The 18,432-nt window shown below is 38.4% G+C and overlaps 1 pseudogene; it reads left to right on the plus strand.

Moving 5' to 3' along the window:
• Window positions 1–610: 610 nt before the first annotated feature.
• On the plus strand, window positions 611–741 carry LOC116571276 (annotated as a pseudogene).
• Window positions 742–18,432: the final 17,691 nt, after the last annotated feature.

Raw genomic sequence — 18,432 nt, forward strand, 5'->3', positions numbered from 1 at the left:
GTGCATATTTTAAAAATTATAAAATTAATATATGCTCACACTAAAGGATTCAAAAATTATACAAAGAAATGATAGTAAAAGGTAAATGTCTTCTCTATCCTGCAATCCCCCATATTCCTCACCCCAGAGGTACCACTATCACTAATCTGTTATGTATCATACCAGAATATTCCACATATATACAAGCACACATATACGTGTATATAATTTAAATGTTGGGGCGCCTACGTGACTCAGTGAGTTAAAGCCTCTACCTTTGGCTTGGGTCATGATCCCAGGGTCCTGGGATCAAGCCCCACATCAGGATCTCTGCTCAGCGGGGGAGCTTGCTTCCTCCTCTCTCTCTCTGCCTGCCTCTCTGCCTATCTGTGATCTCTGTCTGTCAAGTAAATAAAATTTAAAAATCTTTAAAAAATAATAATTTAAATGTTTTTGTGCAAGCAGGAGGAAACAATTTGGCAGTCAACTCTATTCACTTGACAACGTAGAGAAGGGTATATTAGCATAACTGGAACTGAAAAAAAGCCTCTTAAGTAAGAGGCCAAATAAAATAGTTAATAGTGAGAATATGATTTTATTGGGACTTGATCTTTAAAAAACACTAAAATTCAGCTTTGTGCAGTGGCAGTATTGTAGCCAATGAGGTTCATCTGAGGCATAATTATTGTTAATTGAAAACTTTTCCTAAAAATCACTAAAATTCATGAAAATAGATTTCTAATTTTTGACAAAATTTAAATTATAATTGTAACCTTGTGGTGTTTCTTAGAAGGAGAAAAAAAAAATCAAGTGTCACTGGGAGTGAGGGGTGAGTCTTTCCTCCCTCCAAATTGTACACTACCTCAACATAGTCTCTTTCCACTTATATTTAATTTTCACAGCATTCTCTTAAGGACAGTCATTTGTACAAACTTATTTCTGGGCTTTATCAGTTTTCCCCAGGATCTCAGTGACAAATCCTTTGACATTCAAATTATGTTCTTTTGGAGTGCCTATCTTGTCATCATTGTTACTGTTTTATCTTTAATTATTGATGAGTCTGATTATCAGATTGACATTTGGCACTGGGATGGCTTGAGCTGATCTCATCATCTGAAGGCAGAGGTAGCAAGGTAGGATTTTTAAGTGGCCAGTTAGTGAATATTTTCGTGTTATCATGGCTTACTTTACTCCACAATCTTGTTACCAGAAGGATATGCAGGTAATGATTAAAGATAATTCCCTCTATCTTGGACATATAAAGCTAACCATCTTTTTAATGGGCGACATACATTTCCTACTTTCCACTGTAGGAATGTACTATTACTTATTTAACTAATGCATTATTGATGGACAGGAAGGGAGTTAAGGTTTTTGCAAGCACAAACAACGATGACATGAACATTCATACACACATGTGTATTTATTTGTATATAAGGAAAAATTTTAGAAGTGGAGTTGCCAACTCAAAGGGTCCTAGAATGGTCCATATTTTGATAGACACTATCAAACTTCCCTTTAAATGGCTTCACCAATTTATCCTCCCACTCACAATGTATCAAATGGCCTACTCATCACACCCTTGACGACACTGAGTATTATCACAACTCTCTAATTTGTGCCAATCCGATGCTGAAAAAAAAAAACCTATTGTTTTTATTTTCATTTCTTTCATTATAGATGATGTTAAACTTACTCTTTATTCTTTTGTCTTTTACCATTTGTATTTTTCTATAAACTTCCTAGTCATGTTTTTTTATCTGCATTTATAATTGAGTCATTCATCTTTTCCACATTCATTTGTAAGATCTTTTTCCATATTAAAAAAAATAGCCCTTTGCTATATGGGATGCACATATTTTTTTTTTCATTTCTCATTTGTCTTGGACTTTGTTTTGGGTGTTGTTGTCATATAAACATTAAATTTTCAAGTAGTCCATCTTAACAGACTTTCATTTCTGGCTTCCATACTCTGTGTCATGTTTAGTAAAGTCATCCCCCCTGTAAAATTGCTTTTAATTCCACTGTGTTTTCTTCTTGAACTTTTATATTTTATTTTTAAGGACGTTAAAAATGCTTGGAACGAGAGATCTTTGAAAAATAACTTTTTATTCCATTTGCAGTTTTGGTCATCACTCTTTCCCTGTCTTATAAGATAAGTGTAATAACAGGAGTAAAGACCATCGACTCCCTGCCTTCCACTAACATGGAGAACATATGTGCCCACTAAACTTGTCTGATTACAAATTATGACTAAAGGAATGAGGGAAGGGTTTTTGTGTATACAAGTCACCAGATGTTTTATAATGATTCTGTTAATATGAGCCTCAGGATTAGACTAGAACCAGTGTTACAGGTCAAGACTGAAGCTCATTGACCAAGCTATACGGGAAAGTTTGTGCACTGCCTCCTGGCACAATACATAAATATCCAGATTTATTACTCTCTGTCTCCAGCACCGAATTTGCCCACAGATTTATGAAAGGGAAAACATGAAATTGAGATTTGTAAATATTTAAAGTTTACTTCTGAGATCTAAAAAGGCAGTAAGAAGGCTAGTAATAAATTCAAAATAGAGGTTAGGGAATGCAGTGAATTTGCAATTATAGGAATATAACTTAAGGAAGGAATCACAAACAATAAAATTTAATAATTTCACCCTTGGTTCATAAAACACTGAGCTCCAACTGACATAAATTATTAGCCTGAGGTAAAAAGGAGGTAAGTGAATATGGATTGTCACAAAGAAATCGTTGGTAGATTTGGCAACTAGAGTTAGATTCTCTAATTCTTCTGATAGGATGATTCTCCTTGCAAGTCAGTAAAGGCCAAAAGCCTTTAAGATGTTTTACCAATATGCATGATGTTCATTGTCTTTTGCCTCTGGAGTGATACAGCTGAGTCACACAGCTTGATGCATGGGCTGTACCAAGTATGAGCTGTGTTCTAGCCTCTGCTGGGTACCTTTGTCCAGGGAGGGCATGAATGGAACCCAGGTGTTTGTTTAGTTTCTGGCAGAGATTTCTTAATCTCAAGGAAAGGAGACCCAGTGTGTGGCCTAGAGATAAGCATCATTAACCAATGAGGTGACAATGAGAGTTAGGTGGGGAACTTCCTTAATAAGGGAAGACCTCAGGAGGAGAAACATTCAGTCCTGGTCCTAAATGTGAATGCAATTGTGTGATGGTATAATGCTCTAGTGGTCATTCCATAGTAGTGAATGGAAGACCAAGAAGCTTGATCTAAAGCCCTAACACCAATGTGTTACCAAAACAGTGCTAAGAATTCTCCTACTTTTGAGCTTTAATGTAAGAAAAATCCCATTTGTTGAAGCCACTGTTAGTTGGGTTTTGTGCTTCTCGAAGCTAAAAGCTTTCCGAATTGATAGAGAACCACCAGGGCCATTGTAAGGATTAAATGAGATGGTATCATTAACCTTGTTGGTCAGGAACATAGAAAGGACTCAGGAATTGGTGACTGCCATGACAGTGGTGCACCCCCGTGATGGTTATACCTGTCTCAGAATAAGAAGAATAATAGAGAGTCTAGGGTTGAGCTAAAACCACCTCAATTTGCGTTTCTTTTGTCTTGGGTGAATTACCTACCCTAGCGCTCAATTTACATTTACATCTGTAAAAAGGAGTTAATAATAATACTTGTCTCCCAAGGTAGGGTATGAGAAAAGCACTTTATAAAGTATGAAGTATGATAGAGAGCTTACTTGTTATTGTTGTAGTATCTTGGCCCTCAGTTTCAAAGACAGGATAAAAATTGCCCTCAAATTGGGTATAAAAGCAATAATAAATGACCGAGCCTGATTTTAGTCAAGGGTATTTAGTAACAAGAATTAAAAATAACTTTCAATCTGTCTTAACCATAAGTGGATCTCATTTTCATACCTGGGAACCTAAAAAAAGACAATAAAATCACCTAGAGTGGGAAGGATGAGTTATTTTCCCCCCACAGTTTCAGTGCACTATTAAAGGAAGCTTGACAATGAAAAAGAATGAGAATTTTAAAACTGGAAGGTGACACAGCAGGGAGTAGATTATAGAAATGAAGGTCAGGTATTGGGGGGGGAGAATAAGGTGTTTCATGGGGTGCTTGGCAGAGAAGTGGATCTCAGAAAGGATCTAGAAACAGCAGTCAATTATAGTTAGTTCCTTCTTGGTGTTCTCTGGCTCTAACTTTGGTGGGCAGTTCCCCTGGCGACAAGGAGTTACATGTCCCAAGGATACAAGATGGGAGCTTGCTTAGGCCCAGTCAATAAGTAAGGGTGCTTGCCATCTCTGCTCCACAGTGTCCTTAAACATAAACATACACAATCAGCAAAGTGGAATCAGGATGCATAATAATTAAAGTTGGTATCTGGTGTTTCACCTCTTAAACCTCTACGCTAAGGCACTCATAAAACTTTTAGCCAAAAATGATTAAGAAAATATCTCTGTGCCTGGTTTGGTATGAGTTTTTGTTTTGTCATCCTAATTCCAACTAATTCAGTAATTCTGTGTCTCAAAATGCTCCAGATCCCACGTGGATTTGGTTATTTCCTTGTAACACAGTGGAGTCATGAGTTACTGAGAAGTTTCTGACTAACTAACATTACTGAAAATTCATACATTAAAAAAATAAACTTCATCAATTGAAAATATTAGTTTTATTTCTGTTCTGAACTGCAGAGTTGGGGATTTCTGTAAATCGAGGAGGTGGGCTTTTCCTGTAATGTCCGTTGTACAGAGACAAGCTCCTGTGATGGCTTGAAAATCCTACTGATCTCAGTTGGGTGGAGGTTTGTTGATGATCCCAGCCTTTTATAGGAAAGAAACAATCTCTGGGTGAGTACTAATATCAGATCATCATTATCCATTAACCAAAAAACAATTATTCTATGGTTAATTTCTGAGCTACATTTCTACCACTATGGGTTAACTCTTTAATTATTTCATGCCCATTTCAATAAAGGCAACAAAGGCAGACAGATTCAAGTTTTGTTCCTGGCACTATGAATGAGCTGAACATTTAATTCTGAAAGGACTGTCCCTTTGCTCATCAAGCTCTGCTAATATTCGTTTATTAGTTAGCTGAGCTGCTAGATAAAGATACCCCCACTTGCAATGACTAAAATAAGAAAGATGTTTGTCCCTCTCTCATGGAACAGTCCAGCGGTGGATGGGCAGCCCTGTGCTGGTAGGTGGGTCTGACATATTCAACTTATGACTTCCGCTTAGGGGTCCAAAGTGATTGCCATAGTCCTTCCCACCTCACTGCCAGAGGGAAGACCTACCCATCTTATTTTATTTTTTTTAAAGATTTTATCTATTTATTTGACAGACAGAGACCGCAAATAGGCAGAGAGGCAGGCAGAGAGGCAGGGGGAAGGGTGGGAAGCAGACTCCCTGCTGAGCAGAGAGTCTGATGCGGGGCTCGATTCCAGGACCCTGAGACCATGACCTGAGCCAAAGGTAGAAGCTTTAACCCACTGAGCCACCCAGGTGCCCCAGACCTACCCATTTTAAAGACAAGCTTTGGAAGTGGCTCCCATCACTCCCCCAGTCATCCTATTGGCCAGATCATAGTTCCACCGAGCTAGAAGGGCTGTGAATAAATATGGAGCTGAAAACTCACCCATGGGACCAGCTAAGATTCTGTTGTTATGGGAGAGGGAAAGAATGGATGTTGAGGAATAACAGAAGTCTACTATATGGGGTATACTAAAATGAAGCTTCTGAAACTTTAGCTTCAACCTGGGGACCTTGTTGAAATACAGATGCTGACTTAATAGGTCTGGGGTGGAACAAGAGACATTACTTTATCTAACAAGCTTCCAAAGCTTGACGTCAGTGCTGCTGGTCTGTGGACCACAGTGAGCAGCAAGGAACTCGAAGCCTCTCTTGATTGCAAGGAACAAGATTTCTTTAGAATCATTTACAGTGAGGGAGGCAGTGAGGAATCAAGGCAACTCTAGTTAGGACAATCCTCTTTTGACGCAGAATATTTATCTTTGTGGGAATGTGCCATTTTTCTCTCATACCAAACTGAATAATTCTCTACGTATTCTCTAGCCCAAAATCTAACAGAAACATTAGTAGCTTCAGTTAGACTGGGGACCTTCCCCAACCAAATGCCATGATTTCATGGGTCACCTGGTAGTCTGTAAATGGGATAAACTCTGGTTTATCAGTAGCCACATTAACATGAATAGCCTGATTTGGCTTCCCTGAGCAAAGAATTGTAGGCAATATAGCTTAAATTACAGGGGAACCCAGACAGAAAACCATACATAGTGTCTTTGTTGGATGTTAGAGCAAAGCACAGAAACTTCACCCTTTGTTGGTGAAAAACTGAGAAATATCAAGGCAATACAGACCTACACTTTAATATGATGGCATATAATTATTGTAGTTGGTAAAATTCACTGTTTTTTACTTATAGAAATAATAGAGGTACATTTCCTATACTGAAAAGCTCAAAAAATCCCCCATAATTTCAGTTTTAGTTAATTCACATTTTTCCAAAATAACTTTACATTAGGCAAAATAAGGAGTACCAAGTTATAGAAAGAACATAAGAGGAATATTTTAAATAGAAAAGATACACTGTTCATACTTTATACAACTGACTTACAATGCTTTGCTCTTCAATATCAATGTGTTCTTCTTAATGCTGCATTGGGATGACTTTTATACCAAATACAACCCACTTTAATTAGTAGATCTGATTCTTTTCTGCTTCTCAGAGCAACCAGACTCTACCCACACTCATCTTAGCTTTTATTTACTTATTTTTAAAGATTTTATTTATTTGGCAGAGAGATAGACACACACACAGAGAGAACACAACCAGAGGGAGTGGGGGAGGGAGATGCAGACTTCCCACTGAGCATGGAGCCCAATGTGGGGCTCGATACCAGGACCCTGGGATCATGACCTGAGCTGAAGGCAGACACTTAAGAAATGAGTCACCCAGGTGCCCCTCATCTTAGCTTTTAGAGATCTCTCTCCACAGAAGGTCTCCGTTGTTGTTGTTGTTGTTGTTGTTGTTGTTGTTGTTGTTGTGTCTTTCCTATGCCCTCTAAGAAGTATACACCAGCATGGTTAGATGTAGCTGTTTTTAATTAACCCCTTCAGTCGTCCTCCAGATGAATGACCCAGTATGACTTGGCAAACTGATGGTTTCTAAGGAGTAATACATGTTTACATCACACCAACATGTTTAATAAAGTTAACCCACCTCACACCAACAGAGCAACAACAATGCCCCAATCTACTCATAAAATCCAGTTCAGATGACTAACCAGGTTAGAATGCTACTGCTCACCAATATGTTTAATAAAGTTAGCCTATCTTATGTGTAGAGCAACAAGAAATCAATGCCCCCATCCTACTCATAAAATCCAATTCAAGTGACTAACCAGATTGGAATGACTTCTCAGAGAGTTGAGGCTTCACAGAATTGAGTGTGCTGATGGGTCCTTTTTCTCTTTTGGGTGGGAGTTGAGCAAGGACTGAGCATGACCTGAGTGAGCCCCTTCTGAGCACTGAAGAACATGGGGAAAGGGTACTACTTACATTTGGCTGGGTATTATGAAGCTGAACGACATAAATTTTGAATGGGAGAAGGGTGAATGGAGGCATAAATTAGAAGACCAGGCTGAACCCAGGAGTCAAGCTGTGGAAGCCAAAACAGGAAGGCAGGAAGCCAAAGATTGTGAAGTAGTAAAATGAACCAGAAGCAGCTGAAAGAAAATCCAGCAATAAAGATCGAATTTGCCTATCCACCCCACCACCCTGAGAGACTTTTAAAGTATTTCTCTTGCCAACTTGGACAAGTATGTATGGAGAATTGTTGAAAAGAGCATAGGAGAATAGGTAGGATCTAAAATGAGCCTTCCTTAAAGGAAAGAGGCCAGGCCAACACCAGAAAAACCCTAGAAATTATTATGTTTGCATCAATGTGTCTATGTCTTTTAATCTCAGGATCACCTGGTCCGGGTTTGGGAATAGTCCTTTATTTATTCATTCTGAAAACACTTACTGGGTAGAAGTGAAGTAGTACAAATATGAATTAGTCATACTTCTTGCCCTCAAAGACCTTATATTCTTGTTGGCTTGAGAGAAGTCTCTAAATATGATATAAGGCAAAATGTACATCTCAAACTTTGAAGAGGCAGTTGGTATTCAAAGGCAAGAAAGGAAAGTGACCTGCCCTTAAGAAATTATAATATGATAAAAGGAGAGAGATATGAATGTAAAAGAGGAAATTAGATGATTAGTAATGTTGATTTCCTTTTCACCTACCTGTGAGCCATCTGTATATTTCCTTTGGAAAAATGTCTGCTCAGGTTCTCTGCTTATTTTTCAGTTGAATTGTTTGGGTTTTTTGTTTTGTTTGCTTTTTTTGTTTTGTTTTGCTTTGCTATTGGGTTATAGGAGTTGTTGGATATTTACCCCTTACCAGACAGATAGTTTGCAAATATTTTCTCCCATTCCATAGGATGCCTTTTCATTTTGTTGATTGTTTCTTTTGCTGTGCAGAAGCTTTTAAGTTTTATGTAGACCACCTTGTTTATTTTTGCTTTTGTGGTCTTTGCTTTTGGTGTCATTGCCAAAACCAATGTCAAGGAGCTTTCCCCCTATGTTTTCTTTTAGGAGTTTTAGGGTTTCAGGTCTTACATTTACTTCATTTTAAGTTAATTTTTGTGGATGAGACAAGATAGGGGTCCAGTTTTATTTTTTTGCATGTGACTATTTATTTTTCCTAACTCTGTTTATTGAAGAGACCATTTTTTCCCTTTGAGTATTCTTGGCTCCTCTGTGAAATATTAGTTGACTAGATAATTCTTCTTGGTTTTTGTTTTGCTCTGTTTTGTTTTGTTTTTAATTTAAGTAGGCTCCACACCAAGCATGGAATCCAGTGTGGGGCCTGAACTCACCACCCTGAGATCAAGACCTGAGCTAAGATCAAGAGTTGGACACTTCATTGACTGAGCCATCCAGGTGCTCCATAGATAATTAATTCTTACTGTTAAGAGTTGAGGAAAATTTAAATTTACATTTAAATGTCATGAAGAAGATGACATTTAAATCTGGTCTTTGAAGCATGGGGAAGATGGGATAGTGAAAAAAGTTTAGGGAGAAGAAAGAAGAGTAGGAGAGACACAGAAACATATAAGTGTTTGGCATGATGAGGAATGGAAAGTACTCCAATAGCTATGGGGAAGATTGCATACAGGGAAATAAGTGGGAGATATAACTAGAGAAGTAAGTTGTGGTGATGTTCACTGACATACAAATAAGTTTAGAGTTTATTCTGTGAAAATGGAAAGGATCAGACCCAGCTGACTTAACCACTTAGAAATAGGTAGAGATATAGGAACAGAGAGAGTCAGACACGGCCCAAGTGAGCCGACAAATGGAACAAGGAAAACCCCAGAGAGGACCAATGGCTTACAGGCCCAGTATAAGAAGAAAGCAGGGATGATTTAGGCACAGTCGCTTGGTCCATAGTGACATATGCTCCCATAGATTGTCCTCTGAATTATCAGAACAGTCACTCCTTCTCCAGCAGGGAAGAGCTAGGGAAGTGGGTTCTTACATGATTAAATACACCCCCTTTCTTTGGGCTGATGCAGAGTAGAGAGAAGATGCTCAAATTTCCCCTTCTCTTTCAGAACTAACTGAAGTACAGAAAATGCATCCACTAATTAGAGGAGATGGGTCCAAAAGATGTTTAAATGGTAGAGTTTATAGGATTTGACAACAACTGGTTGTGGAGGGGGAAAAGGCAGGAAATAAGTTAAGGTACTATCCTGGATAACCAGGGATGGGTATGCCTATAAATAAGAGGGAGAAACAGGTGGATAACCGTGGAGGAGAAGAGATGAGCTTCCAGTGGGATTTCCTCTGAGATGTAAAGAAGGTAATTAAAAATGAGTCAATCATGACAATAAAGCGAATTTAAGAAATTGCATTAGGAATGTTTTTATGCAAGCAAAAGACACTCAACTTGAATTAGAATGTATAGCTATTTATAGGCTCACATAACTGGGAATCTCAAGGCATCCGTGAAGTTTCAGCCCAAGCTGCTCCAGGGTTCGAACATATTATTGGGGGCACCTGGCTGGCTCAGTTGGAAGAGTAGAAGAGCACACAACTCTTGATCTCGGGGTGGTGAGCTTGAGCCCCACGTTCAGTGTAGAGATTACTTAAATGAATAAACTTTCAAAGAGTATTAACAAAAAAACATCATTAGGAATTAGTCATCACTCTCCATCTCTTGGCTCTGCTTCCCTCTGTGTTGGTTTCATTCCCAGGCCAATTTCCCACACAGCAGCATGGATGACTAGAGGTAGCTCTAGGATTACTATTCTTATAACTGGTATCCCAGTGAGAAGAAAGCATGTCTCTTTCATGAAATTTCTAGCAAATTTTGAGAGAAAAGTCTTATTTTGCCTCTTCGGCACAGGTGCCCATCCCTAAACCAATCAGTTTGACTGGATAGGTTTGGGTGCTCAGATTGGCTAGGCCTGGTCATGTGCCTGGAGATGTTGAACCCTGTAGACAGGTAGGATGAATTCTGAAGATTCTTACTTGCTGTCATTCAACTTGCTTGGAGGATCATGGAACACAGCATAGTGTGAGGATATTAGTGGGTGGTGGAGTTGGGACAGCTATCTGTAGGGGAAAGCAGATTGAGGCCTTGGGCCCTAGAACAGAAGGTTGGTGAAAGAGAGGATAGCAGAATGGTGCCAGTCCCAAAGACAACTTCACTGACTTCAAAGTTTTATTTGGGTCTTTCTATTCTTGTCTTTCCAAGAGGAGACCATCAGTGTGAATAGTAAAATGCAGTATGGATAACAAGTATGCAGAAAATAGAGTCAATTCACTGGAAGGTTTTGTAAATCTTACCTTTCCCCATTTCTTAGCCAGGTTCTAATGACAAAGCAAATCACAAAGGCTGTGTACATTCAGTTATACAAGTTCATTCTTCAGGGCTGTCATCTCAAACTTTAAATCACCTTTCAAATCTTTTCAAATCTATCAGATGATGCAAAGCAGAAGTTAAGATCTGCTATGAAAATGAAGCCTAGCATCTATAGTGAGCCAAGAATGTTTTGTCGCCAGTCATAGAATTAGAAGCAGGAAGGGGCCTTAGTTCAACTTGCTTATGATGTTAGATAAGGACCCACATAATTCGACAAAGGCCAGACAGTCATGAAGTGGCAGAGCTGGTTCTACAATTCACATCTCCTGTCTCCTAGCCCTGGTCTTATTCCATCATTTCGTCTTATATCAGCCAAATACTTCTCCTTTGAAAAAGTCATCCAACCAGAAGACCATTCCAATACAGTCTGGTTCGGTATTTGTTAAAGAATCCACCCAGTGGAGGGTGGGTGTGGTTCAGCTAGGGTTAATCCTAGCTGCCTATAATCACCGCTAGGAACATTCGAGAAAAAAAAAAAAATCAATCCAGATTCATTTAGCCAATTAAATCAAACCTGTGCTTGATTTTGTTGTTGTTGTTTTCTATTTCATGGAATTCCTTTCATTCATCCCAGACTCCCAAAACTCAACCCATTTTTGCAAATGATCCCATAGGTTGGGGACCACTACGATTGAACATCAATAGATGAAGAAACAGTCCTTGCCATGAAAATCAAGGGCCCCTGTCGAAAGAACTAAATGTCTAAATAGGAAACTGTCACAGTGGTAAAAAGAAAGCAGGGAGAAATCCCACTAGGGGATGCAGATCAAATAAAACAGAAGAGTACTTTATTCAGGCCTATTAAAATAGACAATTAAAAACAATACAGTCGTCCCTGCAGGGAAACAAGTGAGCAGCTCCCCACTTACATATGCAGAGCGAGGTCCGCTTATATGGCCGGCCCCTCTCAGACAGGCTCCTGCAGCACACGACCAGCATTGCTAAGTAGATCAGCCCAACTCAAAGTCAAGCTTGGACTCTGGCTTCCATGTAGCTTGAGGCCTAGAAATTCCCAATCTGGCCAGAAAGTTCCACTTTTAAGAAACAAAGTGACCAAACGATTCATTTTTGCAGCCATCGTAGACTGAACCGAGAGAATTCCTAGGAGAGTCATTTAGCAACTGTTTCTTGAAAAAGTGAAGTAAGGCCCATGGCATCTGAAGATAAGGCCAGCTGAAGGACGGCCCCTGAGCTGGCAGTTAGTGTCGGGAATGGTCAAACATTGTTCACCACGACTGTGCAAAGCATTCATGCGGCAATGCATTTGTGCAGAGAATGTTTCTCGGGTGTTGATGATGATCTGGACACTCTTCTAGGTTTGGGATACAGTACAGCCCAGTACATAGGGAACTGGGCCCTTACTGAGCATGGTCTAGTGGGACACAGCCAGGCTACACTTTTCTCCTGTTTTGTTGCTGCTTCTCTTTACAGGACCGCCCTCCAACTTGAGCAAGGGGAGTCCTGTGCTGCATCCCCCAGATCCCAAAGACACACATACATGACAAATATATTCAAGAACCCAGGGATGTTTTTGTCACTGGAGATCTGGCTCTCAGTACTGACACTGCTTAACCTGAAACTAGAAATATTTGCCACCTCTTCCCTGGGGATTAACACCACTCAAGCCCAGAGATAGGCCTCTCGACATCTCTTTCCCTGTTTCTTTCTGAAACAGAGGGTGACTGTCTCCACGTACCATGAATGCTTGAGGACTGTGCCATTGTCAGCTACAGAGAGCAGCTCTATTTCAGAACATGAGAGGATCTGAGAGGTGAAAATGCTCAAGAGAAATTGCGTTGTCGAACCCTTCTGAGATAGCATTAATTCAATAGATTGTTGCATAAAGAAGCATCTTTTCCCATTAGTACCAAGCATCTAAGCACTGACTTCCCTTCAAATTAAATTTCCTGGTACCAGAGAGTTGTGGAGATAACCACAAATGTAGCACATAGTATTTGTGACAGTTGCACATGGAAGTTAAATAAAGGTTCATAAAATTAAAAAATTTCTGTGGCTCTTATATTTGGAATAGGCCTAGACATCCCATGTAAGAAGTGTAAAACTGACTACCTTGTCATTAAGCTGGACACTGAAGGCTAGAAAAGCCAAAATTGAGAATAGTTTTATTGTGATAAAAAGAGATTTAAATAAATTCTAATTTTATCTGTAAAATGCATTTGAAATAAACATGTTAACTTAAAATTTTAAAATTTAATTTATAATTTGAAACTAAACATTTAGACATATGATATATGGGGCTCGATTTGTACTCCTGCCTCAGGCCCTGCAAATAATAGGAGTGAGCTTATTTCTTTCCCCTACTCCCGTGAATACACACCAATGAAATAATTGCTGAGTAAATAGTGTTTCAAAAAGTGTCAAGATGAGAATATTAAATATGAGCAATGACTGAAATAGAGGAAACATGGATAGCAAAAAGACATCTGTTGAAATAATTAAAAATGAGCAATTCTCAGCCCACTCCGATAGGCTCACTTTAATTTGGACCTTCATGACAGTTAATATCATGACTTTTATCTTCCAAACTCTCATCTTAAAGTCTCCCCTTTTCTTGAATTGTAAGCAGCCTGTGGAAGTTTCCTATTTCTCTTTAGCCCTAACAGTGCTTTGTTCATTTTAAGATCACAATAAATAAAAGTTTAATGAATAAATGAACATAAAACATTGTTCTAGCAACATATTACATGGGGACGGGACATAGACCTTGCTATCACCAGATTCTAAATACATATAACTTCAAAAACCTTATCTCAAAATTCAAACCCAATTTCATGGCTACAGAAACTTTTCCATTGTCGCACAGATGTACTGTAACGAACCAGAGAGTACAATTCACTAAAGACCATGTTAGTAAGAAAATCACAACAGCTGGTATTATTGAGTACATTAAGAATGCTTATTGGAGAAATAATACCCACATCAACTTTGAAGAGCATGAAACTGAATCTCACTAGGGCAGTTCCATTCCTTCTACTTATCTTTATCTAGGAATGAATGAATCAGAAAATTCTGCAAATGATTTATGATTTCCCTTATATGTGGAAAGGGAATATAAATGAATAAAAGGAGGAGCCCAAGAGGCTATGTGGGAAAGTGTGCACATGGCAAATGAAATGCAATTAAGAGAACAAACACCATTACAGGGATGAAGCCTCGACCTTATACACATTTCTGAAGGAGACCAGATATGGCTTATTGTCTGTTAAGTGATCACTTTCTGTAATTCGAGAATTAGCACCTAGGTGGTACACTGAACAAATGTCAAGGGTGTACGTCTAGCTCATGAGTTCATGTGATACCTTTTTGTTGAGAACTTCTCCATCTATCCCTACCCACAGGCGTCTGTGGACTACCATCACAGATGACCGAACCAGGATGAGCACTTGATCCAAACGAGGCCAATCAAATTATTTTCACAGAGATCTGGAAATAGGAGTGAGACAGAACAAATACAGGAGATTTAGGATGAGCCTTTTCTATCATTCACCCTGAGAGCCAGAGACAGCTGTCCTGGATACGGACAGAGAGAAGTGTAGAGCTAGGGAGTGCAGAGCCGTCATGCCTGCCTGAATGCCTGGTGGCTCTCCAGGTTCTGTGTTTAGTCCCTGGGCAAGCCAGCTGTCTTTGGGTACTTTCAGATACTCCCACATCCTTCTAATAAATTCCCTTTACTACTTAAGAAGTTAGTCTCTCTTACTTCCAACCAAAACAACTCATCCAAGAAAAGGGAAATGTGCCCACTCTAAGCACATCTGTCATGGTACTTAGAACCTTCACTGTGATACAAAGGTCCGGGCCCACTTCTCCAATGAGCTCCTCAGTAAATGCGAGAGAGAAGCTATAGACTTAAGGAATAATTCTGCTTGAAAATAAGTGTGAAATCATAGTATGTTTAGTACCTAAAACTGAAGAACAGTCAAGTTTGGAGAAGAAAACTATATGTTCAGTAAATTCCGCCAAGCCTAGGAGACTTAAAAATACACACACACACACACACACACACACACAGAAATGGGATGGAAGAGGTGAGGAACCAGTCACAAGAAAGGAAATAAAACCAAAATTTAACTTTTTCTGCTATTTGAACTGGCAATATTTTGTGTATAATTCATGCAGCATCTTGCTCTAAGTTGGATGTGAATTGACTCACAAGAGAGTTGGAGATCATGTCACTGTGAATATTAAATCAACAGGCAAGAGGTGGGAAGGTGGTGACACTAAAGATAAGATCACATACAAACCCAGTGAACTCTTAAATAAAAAGAAGCAAGTGAGCCCAGAAGGGCCATAAACAACCACCAAAGTAAAAGGCAATAAAAGAGAAGGAAAATAAGAAACTCAAATGTAATGAAGGAAGACTTATAATGACTAGTGCCTAGAATGCCATTTAAGTAATACAAGCTTCTACAATCACAGTGATTAAAGAATATATTTAACTGGTTGTCTAAACTTTCAGTGGGATCACCCTGAATGGAATATATCTTACATTATTATGAGTTGTCTTTCCTAGTACTTCAAGAAACAAGGACCAGAGAAGGAAAACACTGACTGGATCTGGTAGGTTTAAAATGGACCTTGGATTTAAGTGGACAGTGGGTGATGAGCTTTAAGACCTTTCATGAAGAGGAAAAGAGCTTTCTTTTCCTCTGATGAGCATAAGACCTTTCATGAAGAGCCTCCTTCAGTCATGAGAGTACATCAAGAGAAGAATGAGCTCTAAGGTTAACGGGCAGGACACATAACTCAAATTTGCTACATTCCACAATTGAAGTCCATATTTTATGCTTATTTCAAGTATCTTGGTTGGTCAGAAAATTCTTAGTATATAATCAAGATTAAATTTAAATACAAGTTAAATCATCAATTGCATACTTTAAACGTTACATGTCAATTACCTCTCAATAAAGTTGGAAAAAAATAATGAATAGAAGTAGGCATGTTAATTCATCCATGTGGGAAATGAATCCAGAATACTCATGAAAAGTTGTGATGGAAATATGAAATATGACAAGCATTATACAAGAATCTTCCAAGTGTTTTTAATTAATTAATTAGGTAATTAATTAGAGATAGAGAGAGAGGAGGGGAGGAATAGAGGAAGGGAGGGCCGGGGGATGCGGCAGCGTGGAGAGAGAATCCCAAGCAGTCTCCACACTCCGTTTGGAGCCTGACTGGGGGCTCGATCCCATGACCTGAGATCATGAGCCAAACTGAAATCAAGAGCCAGATGCTCAATCAACTGTGCCACCCAGGTGCCCCAATATTCATAATTTTTAAAGCCATAAATTCTTTATCACGATTTATTAGCAAAAACAGCACAACAAACTGAGTTACCTTGTTATCTGATTCACATTTAGTATGTCAGTAAAATGTTGCTTGCACTTTAGCTCTTCTGTGGAGGTAAAAAGATTCTCTACAGTATAAAAAGTATTAGGAAGATATGGGTATTTATTACTCATTTAACTCTAAAATAAGTTGGATTGGGATGCCTGGGTGGCTCAGTTGGTTAGGCCACTGCCTTTGGCTCAGGTGATGATCCCAGGGTCCTGGGATCAAGTCCTACATCAGGCTCCTTGCTCAGTGGGGAGCCTGCTTCTCTCTCTGCCTCTGCCTGCCACTATGCCTGCTTGTGCTTGCTCTCTCTCTCTCTCTCTCTGATAAATAAATAAATAAATATCCAAATAAAATATGCTGTATCTAGGGGTGCCTGCCTGGCTCAGTTGGTAAAGGGTGAGACTTTTGATCTCATGGTTGTGAGTTCAAGCCCCACAATGGGCACAGAGATTACTTTAAAAAATAAATTAATAAAATAAATAAAATAAGCTGGATCTAAGGAACATAAAGTTGATTATGATTGAAAATGGCCCAAAATCAATATAGGAAACCCACAAAACTTTATCATGAACAAGAGATACACTCTTTTTAAACAAGTACTGAAAACAATTTTTAATATAGTTTTTTAAAGATTTTATTTATTTATTTGACAGACAGAAATTACAAGTAGGCAGAGGAGATAGGCAGAGAGAGAAGAGGAAGCAGGCTCCCCATTGAGCAGAAAGTCTGATGTGGGGCTCGATCCCAGGACCCTGGGACCATGACCTGAGCCGAAGGCAGAGGCTTTAGCACACTGAGACACCCAGGTGCCCCTGAAAACAATTATTTGATTGATATACTAGTGTATGTTGTTTTCAGGGTTGAGAAGAACTAGTTATCAATAAAATTCAATTCAGTTCTACTATGAGCAAAACAATGTGCTAGCTTATGTACTGCTAATGGAAGCATGATTGGCACTCCCTACCAAGGAAAGCAATTCAGTTAAACAAAAAGTTTTGTATATGTTTTTATTTTGACACAGTAATTCCATTTCCAGATCTCTTATCTAAAGAAATAGTCAGATGACTTCATGGGTAACTATTTAAAGAAGAAGTAGTACCAATTCTTCATGAGCTCTTCCAAATATTAGAAGAGGAGGGAATATGTTGTAACTCACTCTATGAAGCCAGTATTACTCTGATACCAAAACCAGGCAAAAGACAAAGACCAACATCTCTTATAAATATTGATACAAAAATCTTCAACAAAATACTAACAAACCAAATCCAATAACTTATAAAAAGAACTATATACCATGGCCAAATGGGATTTATTGCAGGAATACAATGTTGGTTTAACATTCAAAAATCAATGAATGTAACACACCGTATCAACAGACTAAAAACAAACCTACCTGATTATCTCAAGAAACACAGAAAAAGTACTTGATAAATTCCAACATTCTTTCTTGATAAAAACACTCAATAACTAGGAAGAGAGGGGAACTTACTCAAGATGATAAAGGGCATCTATAAAAAATCTACAACTTACCTCATACTTAATGTTGAAAGACTGGATACTTTCCCCCTAACATTGGACTAAGAAGACAAGGATATTCACTTTTGCCAGTTTTACTCAACATTGTACTGGAGGTTCTAGCCAGGAAAATTGTGCAAGAAAATGAACTAAAACATGTACAGATTGGAAAAAAAAAGTAAAACAATATTCACAATATTCACATATTTACAATATTCACAATATTCAAGATAGTATACTTTCATATATAGAAAATCTTAAAGAAGCCACTAAAAAAATGTTAGAACTAAGGAAATGGTTCAGGAATGTTGCAAGATACAAGATCAATATGTAGAAATCCATTGTATTTCTGTACAGATACAATAAATAATCCAAAAATGAAATTAAAACAATTCTATTTCTACTAGCATCAAAAAGAATAAAATACTTGGGAATAAATTTAACCGAAAAATTGCAAAATTTATACCCCCAAAATCATAAAACATTGTTGGAAGAAATGAAAGATGACCTAATAAGCAGAAAATCAGTCCATGTTCATGGATGGGAAGACTTAACATTGTTAAGTTGGCAATTTTCCCCAAATTAATCTACAGATTCAAT

The sequence above is a fragment of the Mustela erminea genome, chromosome 12 (assembly GCF_009829155.1).
Source record: "Mustela erminea isolate mMusErm1 chromosome 12, mMusErm1.Pri, whole genome shotgun sequence".
NCBI lineage: Eukaryota > Metazoa > Chordata > Mammalia > Carnivora > Mustelidae > Mustela > Mustela erminea.